Genomic DNA, 22600 nt, shown 5'->3' with positions numbered 1-22600 from the left:
TGTCCAGCACAGTAGTGAGTATGAACCCATACGGAGTTGCATGTGCCTTGGAGCCATTAATGACCCTTTCTAGTAATTTGACAATAAAAGCAGGCCAATTTATCTGCATTCCTCTCACAAGGCACTCCATAAGAACCAGGTCCATGTAGTTGGCAGTATGCCTCCTCTCCTGTCTGGGCAGCAGGCACTTGTTAACAAATTCAAACAAGACCTTGTGCTCAGGTCTCATCTCACTTTTCTGCACAAACCTGGCTTCAGGTACATTTTCAGCAGTTGCAGCATCACAAAAATTTCTAGTAATTTGAAGAGCAGTGGGGAGAGATTCCAGACATGGCCACCTTTGCCTTGTATAATCATCATACCCTTCACTAGGTATGCCCAGAATCTCTCCCAGTTTGACTGCATCAAACTCCACTTTTACTCCTCTCACCAGGCTAGAGACTACCCCATTTTTCACAGTGGCATTTGCCATAAACTCAATTAGTTCATTCCTGGCCAGCCTGCCATCCAATTCAAGGACCATGTCCTTCCACCCTTGTGCAGTAAGAGCATCTACCAACCTCCTCATTCCTGGTTCATCCAGGTCTTTCAACAGCCTTCCTTTCAAAAAAATTCTTTTGCCAAAGATGGCAAACCTGTCTTGTTCTTTCTCAGATTCTTCTTCTTCTCCACCATTCCACTCTTTATCTTCTTCAACAATTTTCTTTGGTTTACCCTTCACAGCAGACCTAGTTCTTTTGGCTAAAGAAGATTCAGCAGGTACAGGTATAGAGGAAGACTTCTTGGAAGAAGTCTTGGAACTTTTTGGTTTGGGTGTTGGAACCTCTTCAGTTGTTCCTCTTTCTTGATGGACCAGTTCCATCTCCTCTTCTTCTTCTTCTGCAACCTCAGAACTCTCCACAACCTTTGCTTTTCCCTTCTCCCTCTTTTTCTTCCTGCTCTCTTCCAGAGCTTTCTGTAATTCTGCTTCACTTTGTTTGACCCTGCTCCTGGTAGCTCTTCCTTTAGGTACTGAAGGTACAGTAGGTTTTGGGGATGACATTTTGCTTTTCTTTGTTGGCTTGGAAGTAGTTGGAGCCTTTTGTGTGGAAGCTTTACGCTTCTTCGGATCATAACTGGCCCCAACCTTCTTCAGAAGATCAGCCAGAGTCTCCTCAGCAGATGAACCAGGTTTATCTTGTTGCTTGCTTAAATTAACAAGCCCTTCAGCCGCCTCCCCAGAACCACTTCCCCCTGACTTGTTACCACCTTCTTCAACACCTCCACAGACAGCCAATACTTTTTCTTTCTTATTTCCCCTCACATCACCACTGACTCCCTTTCTCTCTTTTTCTTTCTTTTTACCTCTTCTTCTACTAGAATCAGCCCCCTTTACATCTTTAACAGGACCAACCAAGACAAACCTATTTTCTACACTTTCAACATCAGAGAATACCAAGCAAGAATTTACCTCACCAGGAGTTTCTTGAATATTTTCAGTTTCAGATGACCCATGTTCTTCACCTTCGCTGAGAAATAAAATCATCAGACTTAGAGCTTGAGTCAGATTCTTGAGCATGACTTTCCTTCCTCTGGCTAGCCTTCAATTTCTCACTTAGAGCTTTCCTTAAAGCTCCAGAGGCTACAATTTTTCTAGCTAGTATTTTCTGCCTGCGAAACCTAGGTTTTGGGTTTTTAATAGGAGGAGTAGATGAGGATGTGTTAGAGGGAGATGCTGGTGGGGGAGTGCCAGGATTATCTTGGGGGTTAGACATGGTTCTTCGACTATGGAGGAGTTTTGGGAATTTCTGAGAAGAAAGAAGATTTGGGATTTCTGGACAAGAATAGGGCGATCAGAACTGGAGAAGAGTTTTGACGGTTATGGACTAATGAAGGAGGGGTGTGGTGTATTTAAAGGTGATTAGACTTAAATACAGTAACGACAGCTTTCCAGAGGTCAAGTAGAAGTCTAATCAAGGTGTAATTCCGATCTCTTAGTGATTATTAGGCCTCGCTAGATTTTAGGCAAAAATCCCAATTTTTAGAGTTCTAGGGGAACGAAACTGGTTCAATGCTCAACGGATAAAACTTTTGGGAATTTGATGAATGTAGGACTTCTACTCATGATTGGAAAAATAATCTTTCTAATTGTGCAGAGTATAGAAAACATACCTGAGCTTTTCATATGAACACATACTGATGAACCAGGTTCTTTATTTAGAACTCTCTTGAACATGCCTCAAATGCCAAAATAGAAGAAACTTTGTAAGAGATCAGTGAATCATATATATACACATGTCACCGGAGTATACTAATTAAAGTATGAAACTGAGTAAGAATTGATATAGAAATTTACACAAAGTTAGAAACTCCTAACCAGAATGATTTTTTTCATTTTTTTTCTTGTGCATTCTGAACTGGACCTATTAGGTGATCTTAATCATCCCTAATTCCAACCTGTTCCTCTCAAAGTTTTCTCTACTCAGTGCTTTAGTGAAAATGTCAGCTATTTGTTTATTAGTAGCACATAATTCTATTGAAATCAATCCTTTCTCATAGTTATCTCTTAAGAAGTGGTGTCTAACATCTATGTGCTTAGTCCTCTTATGATGAACAGGGTTCTTTGTCATACTTATAACACTAGTGTTATCACAGAATATTGGAATACATCCCACTTCAATTCCAAAATCTACCAGCTGTTGTTTGATCCATAGCAATTGAGCACAACAAGAAGCAGCAGCAACATACTCAGCTTCAGCAGTAGATAGGGCCACAGAATTTTGCTTTTTGGTAGCCCATGACACAAGGCATGAACCAAGGAAGTGTGCCATACCTGAGGTGCTTTTCCTGTCCACTAAGAACCCTGCATAATCCGCATCAGCATATCCTACTAGATCAAAATTACTACCTTTAGGATACCAAAGGCATAGATCAGTGGTGCCTTTCAGATATCTCAGTATCCTCTTGATAGCAGTCAAGTGAGACTCTTTTGGATTTGCCTGAAAACGAGCACAAAGCCCTACACTGAAAACAATGTCAGGTCTGCTTGCAGTAAGATACAAGAGTGAACCAATCATACCCCTATACAACTTTTGATCAACTGATGAACCAGGTTCATCAATATCTAATTTAGTGGCAGTTGCAATGGGTGTGTCTATTTCTTTAGAATCCTCCATTTTAAACTTTTTGATTAGCTCTTTTGTATACTTCTGCTGATGGATCATGGTTCCATTTTGACTTTGTTTGATCTGCAAGCCTAGAAAGAAGTTAAGCTCACCCATCATGCTCATTTCAAACTCACTCCCCATTAGTTTTGCAAAGTCCTTACTTAGCCTATCAGTAGTAGCCCCAAATATGATGTCATCCACATAAATTTGCACAACAAGGAGATCTTTACCTTTTTCCCTTAAGAATAAGGTACTGTCAATTTTACCTCTTTTGTAACCATGCTCCAGTAGGAATTTGGATAGTCGTTCATACCAGGCTCTTGGGGCCTGCTTGAGCCCATAAAGAGCTTTGTCTAACTTGTACACATGCCCAGGATATTCCTTGCTCTCAAACCCTGGAGGTTGTTTCACAAACACTTCTTCCTTTAGGTAGCCATTCAGGAAGGCACTTTTGACATCCATCTGATGGAGAGTGAATTCCATGTGTGCTGCAAAGGCTATGAGGAGTCCGATTGCTTCTAGTCTTGCAACTGGAGCAAATGTCTCATCATAGTCTATGCCCCCCTCTTGGCTGTATCCTTGTACCACCAGTCTTGCTTTGTTTCTTGTAACTGTTCCATCTTCATCAAGTTTATTTCTGAAGACCCATTTTGTACGAATGACTGATCTGTCCTTGGATCTTGGAACTAGATGCCAAAATTGACTTCTTTCAAATTGGTTGAGTTCATCCTGCATTGCATTCACCCAATCTGCATCCTGCAAAGCCTCAACAACATTTTAGGTTCAACAAGAGATAGGAAAGCATCAAAAGCACACAGATTCTTTAGTTGTGATCTAGTTTTGACTCCAGATGTTGGATCAGTAATAATGTTCTCAATGGGATGAGAACTTTGATACTTGTGAGGTTTCACAACAACCTGGTTTCTGCTAGATGTCTCTCCCATGTTCTGTTGCTGAGGAACAGGTTCATGAACAGGTTCCTCTAGGGGGTTTGATTCAATTTCTCCTTGATTAGTTCCCCCTGTCAGGTTGCCCTTATTTGAAGGACCTGTTCCATCACCTGTTCCTTCTTTTGATGCCACTCTGACTTGTGCTGAGGATTCAGTCAATTCCTTTACCAATTCAATGGCTTCATCTTCATGTTCCTCCTTTTAAGTCCTAAAGTGAAAGGAACTGGTCCTTGTTCCCAGTCATATGTTTTGAACAGCCACTATCCATATACCATATTTGGCTCCTCCCTTTCACTTGGACCTGCAAAAAGAAATCAGGGGTTAGTCTTAGGAACCCAAACTAGTTTGAGTCCCTTTCTATAGGCAAAAGGATGAATCAAATTCCTTCTTGCCCATCCGGGCAGCTTATTTTTCTCTTGAACAAAAGCTTTGTTCTTTTGACTGGCCTTTTCTTTTGCATTACATTCATTTTTGTGATGGCCAGTCTTGCCACAGTGTGTGCAGATTTTATTTTCAGGAAGTGTGAGGTACTTGCTTTTAGGGTCCCATTTTGGAGCTTGAGTCCCATAGACAAGTCCTATTTTGTTGCTACTGTGATGCTCTTGCAACCAAGAGAGTGCATCAGAAGCCTTGTTCCACTTGCAAGTTCTATCTAGTTCATGTTTCACCTTTCCTAGATCTTCCTTTAGGACTTTGATGAATTCATCTTTCTTATAGACTTCATCTTTCATTTTTCCCAAATTTTCTTCTAGAGTGAGATATGTGTGATCAGCTTTCTTCTTTCCTGTTCCTAGTTTCAGTTTTAAGTTTTCAGACCTAAGTTCTAGGACACAGTTATCAAGTTCAAGAACCTAGTTCTTCAACTCAACATTTGTGTTATCACTCTCATTAGCCCTAAACTCTAGACTTTTGCATTTTGCTTTTAGGATCACACATTCCCTAGACAGAACTTCCTTCTCATTGTTAATTATCTCAGACTCATCAATGAAGTCTAGTAATAGCCCAGCCAACCTTTCTTTAGACAAAAATTTAATCTTGTCTTTGAGATAAAGAATACTTACCTCTTGTTCATCATCTGATTCTCCGATGGCCATCAGTGCTTGCTCTTCTTCAGCTTCATCTACTCAGTCTTCATCTGAGGTTTCTCCCCAAGAAGCAACCATAGCCTTGGTTGAACCTTTGTTCCTTTTTGGTTGAACCTGTTCCTTCTTCCTGTTCCTTCGTTCAGCCCTCTCTTTCTTCCACTCAATTTCCCATTGAGGGCAGTTCTTGATCATGTGATCAGTCTTACCACACTTGTAGCAACCCTCATTGGTCTGTTTCTCAGGAGCTCTTGACTTGTTGAAGGTTGTACCTCTTGAAGAACCCTTTTCTCTCATCAGGTAGTTTTTGAAATATCTAGGGATCATAGCCATCTCATCATCTTCCAGATCTGAACCTTCAGCAATTCTGAGAGCTAAGCTTCTCTCCTTCTTGGGTTTATCCATCTTGATGGTTTGCCTTCTCATTTCATAAGCAGTAAGATTTCCAATCAGTTCATCCAGTCTGAGAGTAGCAATATTCTTGGATTCCTGAATGGCAGTGATTTTGCTTTCCCATGTGACTGGCAGAACCCTTGTCAGAATTTTCTCAACCTTGTCTTCTTTAAGAATAATCCTTCCAAGAGATTTAGGTTCATTTGTTAGTGTATTGAACCTAGTATGCATCTCTTGGACAGTTTCTCTTTCCTTCATAGTAAAATTCTCATATTGAGAAAACAGCAGTGTTCCTCTTGATCTTTTCACTTGAGGTGTCCCTTCATGGGCTACTTGCAAAGTGTCCCATATCTCCTTAGCAGTAGTACAGCTTTGGATACTACTGTACTCATATTGACCTAGTCCACACACAAGCCATTTCTTGGCCTTAGCATTTTCTCCCACTTCTTCAGGTCTTCAGCAATGCAGTCAGCCCTTGTCTTTGGCACATCCACTCCTTCCTCATTCTTCTTTGTGGTTTCTAAAGAACCATCACTGACTATGTCCCAGAGTTCATAGTCTTCTCCTATGATATGATCCCTCATCCTGTTCTTCCACCAAGAATAGTACTGTCCATTGAAAAGTGGAGGTCTGGCAGTGGATTGCCCTTCCCAGTTCCCAGGTGGTGCACTCATGTTGATCTTTTCCTAAGGTGTTAGCCTCTTCAAGGATCCGCTCTGATACCAATTAATGTTCTAAACGTCAATACCACACAAGAGGGGGGGGGGGGGGGGTATTTGTGTGGTACCCAATTTTCAATCTAGAAGAACCTGGTTCTTCTAGGTGTTCTAACTACTACTGTTTGCAGAATTAAAAGTACAGAAAATAAAGAACACAGAGATTTTTTTTACGTGGAAAACACCTGGCTCAAAAGGTGAAAAAACCACGACCTACTACTCAGTAGGATTTTCCCAAATTTCCACTAAAATTACTGAGCCAAAACAACATTTACAAAAACTCTTTGTAAACCTAAGGATTAACTCTAATCCCAGTGTAGCATACAACCTCAATTGTTGCGACATCTTCAAGTTAACTCTAACTTGAATACTCAAAGTACCTAATACAATTGCTTCTATGAAAGCTTGAAAGGTACAACTTTAAATCACCTACTACAATTAAACTAGAATAAGAGTAAACACAATAGAACTGGTTCTTCTATCTCGTTCAAGTAGCTTCAGGAGTGCACACTTAAATCTCACATAAATTGCTTGAAAAATTGCCTTGCTCTTTTGCTCTCAATTTAGTTTAACTTCTGCATATGTGCAATACCTGTAAAAGAGAACAATCACTGTTATTTAATGAGTTAGTAATCAGAGTTTGATTGAGACTCAATTGCTGATCTTCCATCGAAGTTGAGTCCTTGAACAATACAAACTCCAACCCTATCTTTTATCCGGATTGTGTCCTCTTCCCATAAGGATACTTTCTCTCCTCATCCAATATGCAACCTTTTCGATTAGTTCAGGAGATATTGCTGCTTGATCACTGAGATTTATCTCCTTCACGTATATCACACATGTCTAGGTTGATAAATACTGTGCCTTACTTGATGGACCTGGTCCATGACTGAGTTCATTTGTCATTCTTTAAAACTTCACCTGAACTTGGGCCAACAGTAGTAATGCTTGGACATGAAGTGGAGAAAAGTTGCACGAAATGGTACATCAATGCTACAAAATGGAGCAATAAAGAAGACGTGCACGGCAATGAAAGGTCACGATCGTAGAAAGTGCAAGGCTTTGTCCAGGGCATGGTCATTGGCGCCTCTAATAGCGCCTCGCGAGGAAATGTTGGCACCTTTGATGGTGCCTCGCGGGGTAATATTGGCGCCTCTGAAAATGCCCCCGCGCCAACGATGCTTATCCGAGCCACTTATTTTCTAATTATGTTTGAACGTGTAGACCTCAACCCTACCATATAAATACTTCCTAAACTTAGTTTTTAAGGGGAGAAACATTATTGGAGAGGCAAAAGGCTACTGAACACTTGGAAGCAACAAATCACAAGAGTTTTCTCTTTTGTTCTGTATTTTAATGCTTTCAATTATTATCAAGATTGTTAGTATGGTTATGAGTAGCTAAACTTTCTCATCTAAGGTATGGAACCTCTTGGAGGATGAGTTTTAATTACGTTTAATATGATCTAGCCGTTGGATTTCTTTACTTGTTTAACTACATGGTTATTTAAGTGAATGGCCATCGAATGAATGTGCCTATTTAGCGTATATTGCTCGAGAAAGGGTACATACTTAGGTACTTGTTGAATAACATCACTCCTAATGTATGTTAGAAATCAATACGGGGGTTTAAAGGTGGGATTAGAGATATCAAAACTTTGGTGTGATCTTAGTAAGCGGTGAACTAGTGCCAGCTAGCGTAGTTCGAGAGAATATGTCTAGTAAATTCTGGTAGTTTCTCGAGAGAGAATTACAACACCTGAAGTGCTCACGATTAGTAGAGGATACTTAGGCGATATTATAGGAGACGTAGCGGTAAGGATTCCGATAATTGGAAAAATCATAACTCCAGGCATCCTTAATCTTGTCCCCAAAACCTTAGTATCATTAGTTGTTAATTTACTATTTTAATATGCTAATTAATTAGTAAAAAGATAGAATCTTAATATTTATAAATTTAGGAATTGTTCGAGCTTGTATTCTTAGTGATACTTAATAGTTACAACAAAACCTTAGTTCTCTGAGGGATTCGACTCCGGACTTTTAAATTGGATTATATTTGCACGACCGCTTATCCATTTTAGGACTAGAGTTGCGTGTGAACAAATTTCGGTGCTGTTGCGGGGACTAACGCTGTAGTTGTAGCTGTATATATTGCTAGGTTTCAAGTTTGAACTTTTATTTTGTTTTGTTTTTTTTAATTTTTAATTTTATTCTAGTTTTTGATTTGGGAAACATGACATCTTAGAATTATGAGAGTTTAAGTATTGGTAATTCTATTGTTGATCCTCATATATATTGTGAAGAAAACCACCCATGGTAATCTCATCAAAATATTTCTGAGAGCGAGTTATGTGTGCCAACTCAATCTTATTTATGGAATGGGTGTGATGTGTGTGGTGGTCAAAATTGTCACATTCATGGTTGTGATTATATTTCTTATCCTCCCCCAACCCCTTACTATTATGGTTCTACTTTTACTTGTGAAGTTAATAGGAAAAAAAAACCCGGGGATGATGACCTAAAAGAGATCAAGGATATGCTAAGGTACCTTGTAGGAAATAATAGTGAGACACAACTGCAGATACAAAGGTAAGAGATAACTATTCATAACTCGGAGGCTCAAGTGAGTAATCTAGTTGAAGATTTTAATGCTCAACAAGTTATTATTATGGATAGTAGCCAGGAGCAGTGTGCATTAGAGACAGAAATTGAGGTGCCAATGGAGGGGTCCAGAGTAGAACACCAACACTCTAACCAGCTAGAATTTGATGATGTCAATGTAGAAGAAATGATACTAGAGTCAGGAAAAGACATTGAGGATACAAATTTAGTTGACTCTAGCATAACTTGTATCAAGGAGGCTAAAAATCTTGAAGTTCAGGTATTTGACCGTGTAGTACCTCATTCCAAATACTTCTCTATATTATGTTCGGATGGTGAAATGAGAATTGATCCTTATGAGCATAAAAAGGAGTCAGGGGAAGAGGTAGATGAGCCTTATATTTTGAAATATTCAAGACCGTCTAGGCAAGGTGGCACTCCTCGGTCGAGAGCCAAAAGATGCATGAGAATTTAATTAATTTTTGGCTCACAAAAATTTGTACCGCCCTAGGAGCATAAGCTTGAGTCAAAACTTGGGGTTCAATTCATAAGCTCGAGGTGGAGGCAGAAAGTGGTTCACGTCATGCCGGAACGTTAAATCAGGCGCTTGTTGGGAGGTAATCCAACTGTACTGCTTTCTTTTAATTTTAGTTTTTACATTATTTGTTTTATTATGATTTTTTTAGTGTCATTTGTTTTAATTTTAGGAGCATGGGAAGCAAAGCCATTAGAAGGATACAACGGTAAGCCACATGGTTAGAACTAAGTGCGGGGTGCCTGCACAATACCGGGTAGAAGTCTGAGTACCCCATGAGGTGCTAGTGCTTCAGCCTTTGGCCTACCAGGGAGTTTTTTTTACCCTCGTATTATTTATGTTGTGCATTGGGGACAATGCACAATTTTAAGCGTGTGGTGAGGAGATTGTCTGGGTGACTTTCTATGCTATTTTAGTTGTATTGGTTTAATTGATGTTGTTTTTAGGAAAAATATTAGACTTTTCCCAACGATGGATCTTCTAGACAGTTTTCTTGAGGGATTAAAGTCTAAATAAAAGAATAGAAAAAAATATAATTAGAAAATAGAAAAATAGAAAAATATGTCTTTTTATTTTTTCTAGGTAGTAATAATCCCTCGTGGTTTTCTTCGTGCCTCGGTTCTTTCATGGGATGTAACTTGAACAAGGTAGTAGTTTTTATTTTTTTATTCTTGGAGTAGTATGTAGGAAATAAAGGAGAAGAAATAGTGTGATTCGCATCTTTTGACTTGTTTGATGGTTGCATACTTAATTCTGATATGTGTTTCACCTTCCCTTAACTTTAAATATATGATGATGCCTTGATAAAAATGTATAGCATGTGGTATAACTCCTATGTCTCGATTGCTTTACTTGTGTTCACTTTGTGTTTTATGCTTAATATATCTCCTGGCTTTGTGAATACTTGTTTCATTGAGAGTTTGAATGAAACCGTCCTTAGGGAGTCATGTTCCATGTGTGAAGTGAGTTCTTTGCATAGTCCATGTTATGCATTTGAATCTACAACTTGCACAGAATGTGAATTGAATCGAAATCCTAGGTGTTGCTCGGTTTGAAAAGTGATGTTAGGCTTTCGTTGATCGCTTTCCAATTTTGTTGCTTATCACAAATTAAATAATCCTTAGTTACCCTTTTGAGCCTATAAGCCTTTCTTTTGGCACCCGCATTACAAGCCTATCCCGTTTGTTCTTAATTGAATCATTTTGATCATTATACCTCTTAAAGCACTTGGATTGTAAAGAGAGTGCTAGAAAGAATTAATGAGGAAATTTTTGGGTAGTTTATCAGTAGAACCAATAGAAGGAAGAAATGTGCTCTTATATTTAATAAAACTCCACTAGCGACAAAGCAAAAATAAAAAAAGAAAAGGAAAAAAAGAGAAGAAATAAATAAATAAAGGTTTCTTATTTTTGCTAGTGGATGTGATAGGAAGTAGTGCATAAGAAGGAAAATATTTTGGGGTGAGCTATCATGTGATGATTGAAGTGGAATGAAGAAATTTGGCGCTTAAAGTTGAATATGTGATGTGTTAAAGTGCTCAGGAGGGTTAGCCACTATATCCTAAATATATCATACCCGTCCCTTAGCCCGCATTACAACCATAATAAGTCCTAGTTGATTTCGGACCGAGCGGACCTACATTAGTAGAGGTTTACATAATGGGCAGGCTTATGGTACCTTTTGCGTGCATGTGACTTCTTTGAGAGAGTGAGTGCTTTTTCTTCAAATGTGTGAGTCCTTAAATTATATTCGATCATGTGATTTGGATGTGTGGACTGCTTACACTTTTGTTTTATTTGAGGGTACATGGTTTCACAAAGGATAGGTAACATTATTAGACTTCTCTGCTAGATTAAGTATTCAAGCCTCGGGTGCATTGTGACATTGAGTTAGTTTCCGAGGCTAGGTTTTTTATAATCATGTTGTTCCTATGTTGGATATTTTGAAATTGGGCATAAGTACGGGAAGTGTATTCTGACCACATATGCTAGAGCTCAATTGTTGCTATCAACCATAGTCATACGTGTAGTTTGTTATCCATGTGTGGCTTGTGGGGTAGCTGAAGAGGAAGTGTGTAGTTGGTTGACTCGAGGGCAAGCAACACTTAAGTGTGTGGTGTTGATGTAGTGCAATAATTCCATATATTTTGACGTTACTTACCCTACTTGCTTGTTGTTTGGATGCTAATTTGTGTGACAATTGAGCTTAATCGAGTTTATTTTACGTGTAGGAAAGATTGGGCATGAATTGGAGAAAAGTTACACGAATTGGTACCTCAAAGCTACAAAATGGAGCAATAAAAGAAGACGTGCAAGACAATGAAAAGTCACAGCCGTAGACAGTGCAAGGCTTTGTCCATGGTATTGTCATTGGCGCCTTTGATAGCGCCTCGCGGGGAAATGTTGGCGCCTTTGATGGTGCCTCGCGGGGTAATATTAGCGTGTAACGACCCGACCCGTAATTTTGAGCAATTGCATTTCCGTTCAGCTGTTTGAAGTATTGAGTAGTTCTTATGATGTATTATGACTTGTGTCAATCCTCGGTTTTAGTTTTCAGGTGATTCGGGATTTATTTGGAAGAATGAATTTCATGTTTGAAGCTTTAAGTTGGAAGAGTTGACCAAGTTTGACTTTTGAGTATTTGATCTCAGATCGGAGTTTTAATGGTTCTGTTAGATCCGGATGGTAATTTTGGGCTCGGGCGTATGCCTGGACTTGCATTTGGCTATTTTTAGAAGGTTTCAGCACCAATTGGCGAAAGTTGGAAATTTGAACGTTTGGAATGTTCATAAGTTTGATCGAGAGTTGACTTTGATGATTTCATATTCAAATTATGGTTACGGGAATTGGAATAGTTTCGTTATTTCATTTGGGACTTGTGTGCAAAATTCGAGTTCATTCCGAGTTGATTTGATATGGTTCGACACAAGTTTTAGACATTGAAAGTTCAAAAGTTTATTAAGTTTGATTTGAGGCGTGATTCGTGGTTTTGATGTTGTTATGCATGATATGAGGCCTCGAGTAAGTTCGTGTTATGTTATGGGACTTATTGGTATATCTGGACGGGGTCCTGGGGGGGACTATAGTGAGTTTCGGACGTGGTTCGAATAATTTCGAATGGTTTTGCATTGCTGGTTTTTTGCTTTAAACTATTGCTTCTGGTGTTCTTCACGATCGCGAAGGTCTAACCGCGATCGCGAAAGGTGTATTGGTCTACTATGAACCTACTCTTCGCATTCACATGAGGATGAACACGTTCGCGTAGGGATGGGGCTGGTCTACATCGCGTTCGGTCTGCTTCTATGCGTTAGCGTAGTGTTTTGGATGAGTATGGGCAGTTGATTGTCTCTTCTTCGCATTCGCGACGTTACTCCCGCATTTGCGTAGTTCTGTCAGCCTTGTGTATCGCGTTCGCGAGGCTTGTGCCGCTAAAGCATAGAGTTAATTGTGGTAGCGTATGTTTGTGCATCGAGATCGTTGGGGTACTACCGCGATCGCGTAGAGTACCACTGGGCAGTGCATATAAGTACTCTATTTTCAGACCTTGAGTCATTTTATCATATTTGGAGCTATGGAGCTTGGATTGAGATGATTTTTGAAGAGATTTATACCATATGGATTGGGTAAATTTTATACACTCGGTCTTGATTATTTCATGAATCTATCCTTTTGGTATTTGGTTGATGATTTCAAACAGAAATTAGGAGTTTTTGTCTAAAGTAGAGTGGATTTTTGAATTTTGCGCATCGATTAAGAGTTTGATTTGAGTGAAACTAGTATGGTTGACTCGTAATTGAATGGGTTGTCGGATTTTGTCAATTTTATCGGGTTCTGATGTGCGGGCCTGGGTTTGACTTTTTGTTGACTTAGAGTAAAAGTGTAAAGATTCGACTTTTATCATTTGGGATTGTTTCCTTAGGCATTATTTGATATTTTTGAGTTGCTTTGGGCTAGTTTCGAGCCGTTCAGAGGTGGATACGCGCTTGATGGAGTTTCTAGAGTGTCGTTTGGCTTACTTGATATTTGTCTTGGCTTGTTTGAGGTAAGAATCTTATCTAAACTTGGCCGAGGCACTATTTTCCTAAATTATTTGTGATACCTACGTGCTATGGGTGCACATATGTGTGGGGTTTGAGCCCATGTGCGAGCACCGGGGTATTTATCCATGCTGGGGGTAGTGCTTAGGCTATGATACGCCTAGAGTTGACTGTTAAACTTTAAGCTACAATATTTCTCATATTTGTATCATTGTCGTCAAGTACTTGAGCCATGTTTTAGGTTACGAAGAGGCTAAATCCCTGAATAAAATTTGATAATTGCTATTTCTGTGATAAAATTGCCGATTTGAGCTATGATAGCATACATTGCACATGCCTACACTATAACATGTAATTATACCACTCCAGGAGCATGAAATCTGATATTTATCCGTCATATACATGTGTTCTTGTATACTTGCTTCTGTGCGATATGACTTGGACTGGATGCGTGTGACCACGCCGGGCAGATTGTGTTGATATGCCCGTGACCACGCCGGGCGGATTGTGTTGTTATGCCTGTGACCATGCCGGTAGGATTATGATGTTGTGCTTGAGACCGCGCTGGGCGGATTGTGATATTAGCATGTGAGTTGTCCATGCGGATCTATATATTGATATTATGTGATATTAGCATGTGAGTTGTCCATGCGGATCTATATATTGATATTATAGAACGTGAGTTATCCGTACAACACGTGAGTTGTCCGTACAATTGATATTATTAGCACGTGAGTTGTCTGTATAGCACGTGATTTGTCCGTGTAGATCCAGATATTAATATTATAGCATGTGTGTTGTCCGTGCAGCACATGAGTTGTTCATGCGGTTGATATTATTAGCACGTGAGCGGTCCATGCAACACGTGAGTTGTCCGTGTAGCATGTGGATACGGATCCATCCCCTAGGGTCACCCTCTCATGTTTCTATATTGACGGTGTACACGCAGATCGTGATAAACCGACGGACTGATATTTGGTTATTGCATTTCATCTTTACTTGTAATTTCCTTAACTGATTACCTGATTTACTTGCATATCTTCCTTATATGCCGATTGTTGACTGAGCATAACACTTTAAAGCCAAGAATTGTGAGCATCAAAATGGTTTTACCTAAGATTTCCTGATTTGATCATATACATGTTGTATACTTGTTGGAATTTTGAATTGCACATGTGTTGATGGGTATGATCTATAGTTCTTTCTTCTTTTATCTCGTCGAGGGTAATTAGGATACTCATTGAGTACATATGGTCGGTTGTACTCATAGTACACTTCTGCACCTTGCATGCAGATCCTTGTGTTGATGCTGCTGTGTGCGTCGAGGGCTGACATTGAAGATGTACCTGCATTCTAGTTATGGCTATCACTTGTCTTTGGTAGCATTAGATTCGAATTCTGTTGATTTAAATTTCAAACAGATGTTGTAATTATTTCAATTCAGTTTTGTAAAAATCTAAGTCTTAGTGGCTCATAACTTGTACTACCAGTCCTTTGGAATTCTTCGTATAAAAGTTGAGTTATATTATCATTATTTCTCTCAGTGAGTCTCATTTATTGTTAAATTTGCTTACCTAGCAGGTTGGGTTAGGTGCCATTACGACTAGTTGGATTTTGGATCATGACAAGTTGGTATCAGAGCTCTAGGTTCATAGGTTCTATGAGTCATGAGCAAGTGTCTAGTAGAGTCTTGCGGATCGGTATGATGACGTCCAAACCTATCTTTGAGAGGAGCATTTAGGATAAACTTCCCACCTTTCTTTCCTTATCGTGCGACATTGATTCAGCTTGAAGCGTATTTCTTTGAATTCCTTCCACTCACTCGTATGTGTTTGTGACCGCTCGGTATCATTTGTGCATCGATGACTTGTGATTCTATGGATGAGGTACGAGATGTGTTTTCTATGTTTTGGTGATGGGCCATTCTGGAGGACTTGAGGTCTGATTTTGACCGCAGCTTAGGCTCGATAGTTTCTGTTGTATGAGCATGTGCTTTTGGACTTTTATGTCTAGTGGTGTCCCTATGAGTGAGATTGGTTGCTCGGTGAGTGGTTGGATAGCTATATGGTAAGTACGATGTGACTGCGGGATATGTTCAAATGGTTTGAATATGACGAGAAGAGTTCGCTTGGGATGTAAAAAAAGAGGAGACTATTGGGTGCTTGTTTTCTACCTTGATGTGTTGTATAGTCTCGAGTTATGATCGTATTGAAGAATCTTTCATGTTGTTTATCTGTGGAGAGAAGTAGATTCTCAAGTCTTGTTGATGAGTTCAGACTCAGGAAAATTAAGTGATTGTGTAGTAGTTATGGCTATGGAAGGGTGTAGAGAGATTTCAGTTGAGGCTAAGCAGGTGGGTTGTCACCTGCGGGGTAATCTACAGATGTCTGATCCTTATGATGTTCTGTGGAGGGTTTCTTTTCTACCAGTGGGTTATAGGTCTCGCGATTTGAGTTTTCATTGGTTGATAAAGTTGACCTGACCATCACGAGGATGAATGCAAGCTTAGCTGATGATTTGAGGTATTACGTGGTTTGTTACATGAGCTTATGAAGGATTTAGCTGAACCTCACTGCGGAATTATGGCAGTAATAGAGTATGGGCGTTGTGAGTTATCGAGTGTTTTGTTATATGGCTTTGAGCCAAGTGGGGGAGGCTACTATCGATGATTTGATTGCACGTGTCACGATCCAAACCAATGGGCTCTGACGGGAACCCGGTGCCCTACACAATCGAGTACCAAGGTAACGTATCTTTCATATCATATTATCATAGGTAAATGAACCAGAAAGGTAGTCATGAGATAACGAGAATAAAGCATGAGGGAATACTTGATATAGGATGACCCAACATGATATACCGACTTATACATATGAAGTACGGGCCTATAAGGCCGGCATGATCCTTTATATACTCAAAACATAGGCCAACAAGGACATACAAGTATCCGTATACACGACATCTATACAAAACTCTAAGAATAGATAAATATCATAAAGGTCGGGATAGGGACCCACTATACCAATCAATACATGCCCAAATTATACTGACCAAATAGGCAACTCCGGAGCAAATGGAGCACACCAACACCTTCCGCTAAGCTGATAGCTTACCTGGAGGGCTCTCATCCTGTCTATCGAGACCTGTGGGCATGAAACACCACGTCCCCAGGTAAAAGGGATGTCAGTACAAATAAAGTACCGAGTATGTAAGGCAAAAAAAGCCATATATAATAGACATGAAAGAAACATGGAGTATAAGACTCAACCTGTAAGTCTGAATAGCTCTGTGAATCATGAAACATTTATAATGTCATGCATATGCGTATAAATGTCATATCATGCATAAGTATATGCCTACATAACATCATCAAGCCTCTAGAGGCTCATCTAGGCCACTATGGTCAAAATCATCAACGTATACCAGCTGATCAGGTGGTAGTGCGTATATGATGCCATAACCTTTCCTCATACCCCATATATACACACACACACACACACACACACACATATATATATATATATATATATATACGCGTGTATAACATCATCTGATCATGAGTCAATGTGCATGTATAACTGAATGCAATGCATAAAAAATGAGTTAATAAGATTTCTCAGTATGTTATAAGATCATTACGACTTTGATTAATATCATGAAATAAACTTTATCAACTTACATATTTTAAGAGATCCATAAACGGACGATAAAATAATAGGACATATAGGGAATCAAGAACATAGGAACCCTAAATACTTTTAAGAATAGAGTCATTTGTGAAAGTTGCATGCTCGCTCGTTTCGTGTATCATATGGATCATGCCAAAAAGAAAGAAGGGATAACCTTAACATACCTGAGCGGATTCTCTTGACAATCCCTTTAACACACGTCTATTGCGACAAAACACATAACGGCAAGATAAAAGTAGGGGAAAATTCGTATGATATTCTTGAGAAAGATTGTACCGTACTCCCTTAGAATCACAATCTCACACTGCTATAGTATTATCAGTTTCATATGAATTGTTTTGAGGCTCCATCCGTTACTTAGAGACCATAACACCACACTTAGTGATGTAGGGGAAATCTCTTATAATTTGTGGGTTCATAAGAACTTTTGGTGAAGCTATAAACATTTTCCTTTAATGATATATGAAAATCTCTTATCTTTGTGGTTTGTGGGCCCCACTATTGTGGATTATTTTGTCCCAGAACTCCCCTAAATATGCCACCTAATTATATACACCAAAGAGTCATTGATGCTTAAGCCCCTTGTTGCCACGTTGAGGGTGATGTCCCTTTAAGCTTATCCAGCAAATTCAATTACCTTGTTAACCTCCCACTAAAAGTCAATAATTAACCAATTATCCACATAATTAAGAATTATCTCAAATTACTTAAAATACTAATCACTTTTAACACACTTTATACACATTACTATCATGGTCATGTGGTACCTTATATGGCACTAGTCCATAAATATTTGGTATTATAGCTTGGACCATATTTTATCCCAAATTGTCAAACTTCGAAGGAACTCATTTTCTTCTATTTGCTTACCCTCTCACCTTCACAAATTTACTTATCACTTGTTTGAAATAGCGTAATACTTATCACCTCAAAATAATCTTGTCCTTGAACTGATGTCAATTGTCTTACGACAAATCCAACGTACAACACTACGGGGTGTAACATCGTCGTAATACTGTGAGATGTAATATAATTCCCCCCTTTGGATCATTTGTCCTCGAATGTTGACTGATGCACTTATTTGTCTCATAACCGGATAGCTCTTAGAATGGTTTTAATACTGTCCTTTCCATTTAGGCAACTGTTCTGTGAATAAATTCAAAGGCCAAGGCATCCCCCCTTTAGGCCTCTTTCTCACACTACGACTTGTGGTCGGAGTCCTTCCAATCTCGTAACTGTTGCTACCTTCTATCATGCAGCCTGTACGACTTTGACCTTGTAAGTGCGCCTATGCGACTCTTCTCTCCTTTTTACTCCATCTTTTAGCCAATCTCTAGGCCTCACTTTATAAACATATACATAATTATGACAAACTGTGCCTCTGGGCATCTATGGATGTACTGAAGTTCTTCGCTCGGTACTTTGTCCAACTTACGACTATTACTATATCTCGTTTCATAGCCTTGGTTATCTATCCTTATGGCTTTACTACATCTAGTTAGTTCATACTATATCCTAACTCTTACTTCGATTTATTATTACCGAGGTCTGCTACCCTACTCCAGGTTACTCTCTCGCTGCTTATCATATATGTATAAATCTTAATCGTTTAATGCTTCCTCATTACTGTTCATCTTAAGAATGACAACCTGATCTCATCTCCTACTGCTGAACTTTTATCTATCTATTGTTGATTTATCTTAATGTTGATCTATAATTTACCATTGATAACTTGACCTCTTATGTAACACTACCGCTAGGGCTCACATCTCATCGGAGAACATCTGAAGTAACTACACTGATCCACCTAGGGGTGATACTATACTTCCATAACCGTATTTCATAGCATCCCAATGCGATTCACCTTACGTAGGTATTTTAATCCTGTACAATTCATAAAATCCCCCCCACCTTTTTTTTCTTCTTCTTCTTCAAATCATTACTCAATCGAAGGCCCAAACGTCATCCTTTATCTATCACAATTATATCCTCATTCTACTACCTGGGCAGCATTCCATCACTTCTAAATGCTACTAGTCTTAGACTCATTTGAATTTATTCAGGCTATACTGAGCTTTCTATAACTTAGAGAAACCATCAACTCTCTTGTTTTCATGGGCTTAATCTCGAGGACTTATCCATTCTCGTCACCTTCTCACTCGCCCTTGTGGCTTTACCATACTTTAGCTTGCGACCCACACATATATATTTATACTACTCGCGACCTTCCTTTAACTTTCTTGCACCATAGATTTGCTTGTGATATTCTGGAACATCAAGAGAGACATCGCATCGTCTCTAACACTTCTTTTTATACATCCCGTACCTTAGCATTAGGATGTGTCGTAGTATGACCATTCACGAGCTCAAAGGGATTAAGACCATTCACAAAATTATAGAAGATTTGTGACTATGTTATTATAAGACTCCGTAAGTTTAACAACATTGATACGGTTAGATACATTTTTTTTCCTATAATCCGTTAATATGTTAATCATTCTGTTACCATTGAACATACTCAGTCATCTACAATACAATCTGCACCGCCTTTCAGCAATACAATCTCAACTACAACCATTACCATCATAAGTACATTTATTAATACTCTATTATGTAACTACAATTATCATTAATACTACGTTACCCCATAACCTACATGTATAAAATTTATTTAACCAATATTACTATTATCACAATGTTTTAATTACTTTAATGTGTCACGTTCATCTCTTACATAAGTTCGAATATACTATAAGGTAATTCTCTACAAACTGTCAAAACTATTACATAATTACAAACCTAATTGTACAAAACTTTTATTATTATACTATCAACATATTATTAATTATTATCACATCAATGTATTTCTATTACATCATACAAAATACATTATTTTTTTAAAATTATTTCATCAATCTAATTAATGTTATGATAAAAACTCACTATTGTATTCCCATTATACATATAGCACAAATCTATGTGACTGATATGGTATTTATTTTGAGTGGAACATTTATTGTAGAGAAACATGTTTAAAAAGTATGATTTTATATAGTTATTAATATTACTACTTTCGAAAATGCTTTAAATTGTACACATAATATAAGAAAGTTTCTGAAATTTTCTTTATTGTAAAGATAGAAATTATTTTCTCACAGGTTATTTTTTGTTCTTTACCATTTTAAGGATTAAGCGTACGAAATTTTTTGCTCTTTATATGAGATTAAGAAAATCATAAGTTGAGAAAATATATGTATTTTTACATGGATGTTTTAATAAAAATAATAGCGTATGTATTTATTTTATATGGCACCACATGACCATGATAGTAGGGTATAAAGTGTATTAAAAGTGAGTAGTATTTTAAGTAATTGAGATAATTCTTAATTTTGCGGGTAATTGATTAATTACCGGGTAACGGGACATTACCTAGTTAACTAATAATTATCAGATAAGACTAAAAATCCCCCCTCCCAAAACGTGGCAGCCCCCCTTATAACTGTGACGACCCGACCCGTCGTCTCACTGGTTACCGCTCCGTTTTCCCTATTTCCTACTTCTATATGCTTCATTATAAGTGTCTGGTATGAACGAGCTAATTTGGATTGATTTTAGAAGGAAATGAGACACTTAGTCTATTTAAGGAAGGCTTGTTTTAGAAAAGTCAACCGGACGTTGACTTATATGTTAGGATGCTCGGATGTGGATTCCGATGATTCAGTTAGCTTCGGGGGATGATTTGTGACTTAGGAGTGTGATCGGAAGTGAATTTGGAGGTCCGGTGTAGAATTAGGCTTGAATTGGCGAAGTTAGTATTTTGGCGAATTCCGGTGGATAGGTGAGAAATTGATCCGAGGGTCGAAATGGAATTCCGAAAGTTGCTGTAGCTCCGTTATGTGATTTGGGATATGTGTGTAAAATTTCAGGTCAATCGGAGGTGATTTGGTTAGGTTTTTGATCGAATGCGTATTTCGGAAGTTTTTAAAGAACTTAGGCTTGAATTCGATGAGAAATGATGGTTTTAGTGTTGTTTGAGGTGTTCTTATGATTGGAACAAGTTTGAATGATGTTATAGGAGATGTCGGTGCTTTAGGTTAAGGTCCCAGGGGCCTCGGGGTGTTTTCGGGTGGCTAACAGGAAGTTTGGACTTAAAAGATTCTAAATTCGCTGCTACTTCTGGTATTTCCGCTTCTGCGGAAATGGGACCGCAGAAGCGGTTCCGCAGGTGCGAGAGAGAGGGTCGCAGGTGCGGTTTTGTGAGAACTCGTCAGGGACCGCAGAAGCGGAGTGCGGACCGCATCTGCGGAGTCGCAGATGCGTTTGGTTGACCGCAGATGCGGCCTGGGCCTTAAATGATTTTTTCGCAGAAGCGGAGGGGGTAACCGCAGAAGCGGTGTCACATATGCGATCTGGGAGCCGCAGATGCGGAAAGGCGTGGGCAGAGGTATTTAATTTCATCTTCGCGAATTTTTGAAAGAGTAACCTATTTCACTTCGAACATGGAGAGTTTTTGGGCGATTTTGAAGAGGGTTACAAGGACTTTGATCAGGTATGAATTCTTGGACTTAAAACATCATTTTATGGTGTAAATACATGAATTTAGACTGAAAAATAAAGGAATCAAGGGTTAAGAATGGAGGTTAGGGCTTGAAACTTAAGAGAGGTATAATGGGGATTTGAGGGGTCATTTAGACTCCGATTTTGGTAATTTTTATATGTATAGACTCGTGGCGAGATAAGGTATCCGTTGATGGTAAATTTTTTGATTTTCGAGAAGTGGGCTCGGGGCTCGGATTTTGCTAATTTCGAGATTTTTGCTATTTTTCGATCGTTTTCGATTGGGTATTGTTCCATTGGCATATTGTGACGTATTCGTTGTGGTTTTGGTCAGATTCGATGCACGAGGAGGTCAATTCGAAAGGCAAGGGCATAGCGAGCTAGGACTTTGATAGATGTAAATGCTATTCTAAGGGTTTGAAACCCCGTGTTTGCTCATCGTAGGGCTGTATTGAGGTGACTTGCACGCCGGGTAGCGAGCGTGGGGTAGAGAACCGTTGGGGATTGTGACATGGTCCGTCCCGGTAGATGAATATACTGCGTATTTGACTGAAATTTATTTATTATCATTTTTAACTGAGTCTTTGCTATGTTCGGGCTTCGTGCCAATTGATTAAATCATTCAGGGATTATTATTACCGGTTTCTTACCATTTTTTGCATATCATGGAACTCAGTCCTGGTATTTAATACTGTTTTGCAAACTCAGCCCCATTTTCTTAACTTGAAACTTAATTAATATTTTTAACTGAAGTTTGGGCTGAATATTTCTATATTTTGGTTTTCCCGAGAGGCTTATGTTATTTTTGGACTGAGCATGGGATCGGGCTGCACGCCGCAGCGGTATGATATTGATATTGATATGAGGCCGAGGGCCTAGTTGATGCCACGAGA

This window comes from Nicotiana attenuata, chromosome 12 (genome assembly GCF_001879085.1).
Source record: "Nicotiana attenuata strain UT chromosome 12, NIATTr2, whole genome shotgun sequence".
Classification (NCBI taxonomy): domain Eukaryota; kingdom Viridiplantae; phylum Streptophyta; class Magnoliopsida; order Solanales; family Solanaceae; genus Nicotiana; species Nicotiana attenuata.
The sequence above is the reverse complement of the archived record's forward strand: the minus strand, read 5'-3'. Positions refer to the sequence as shown.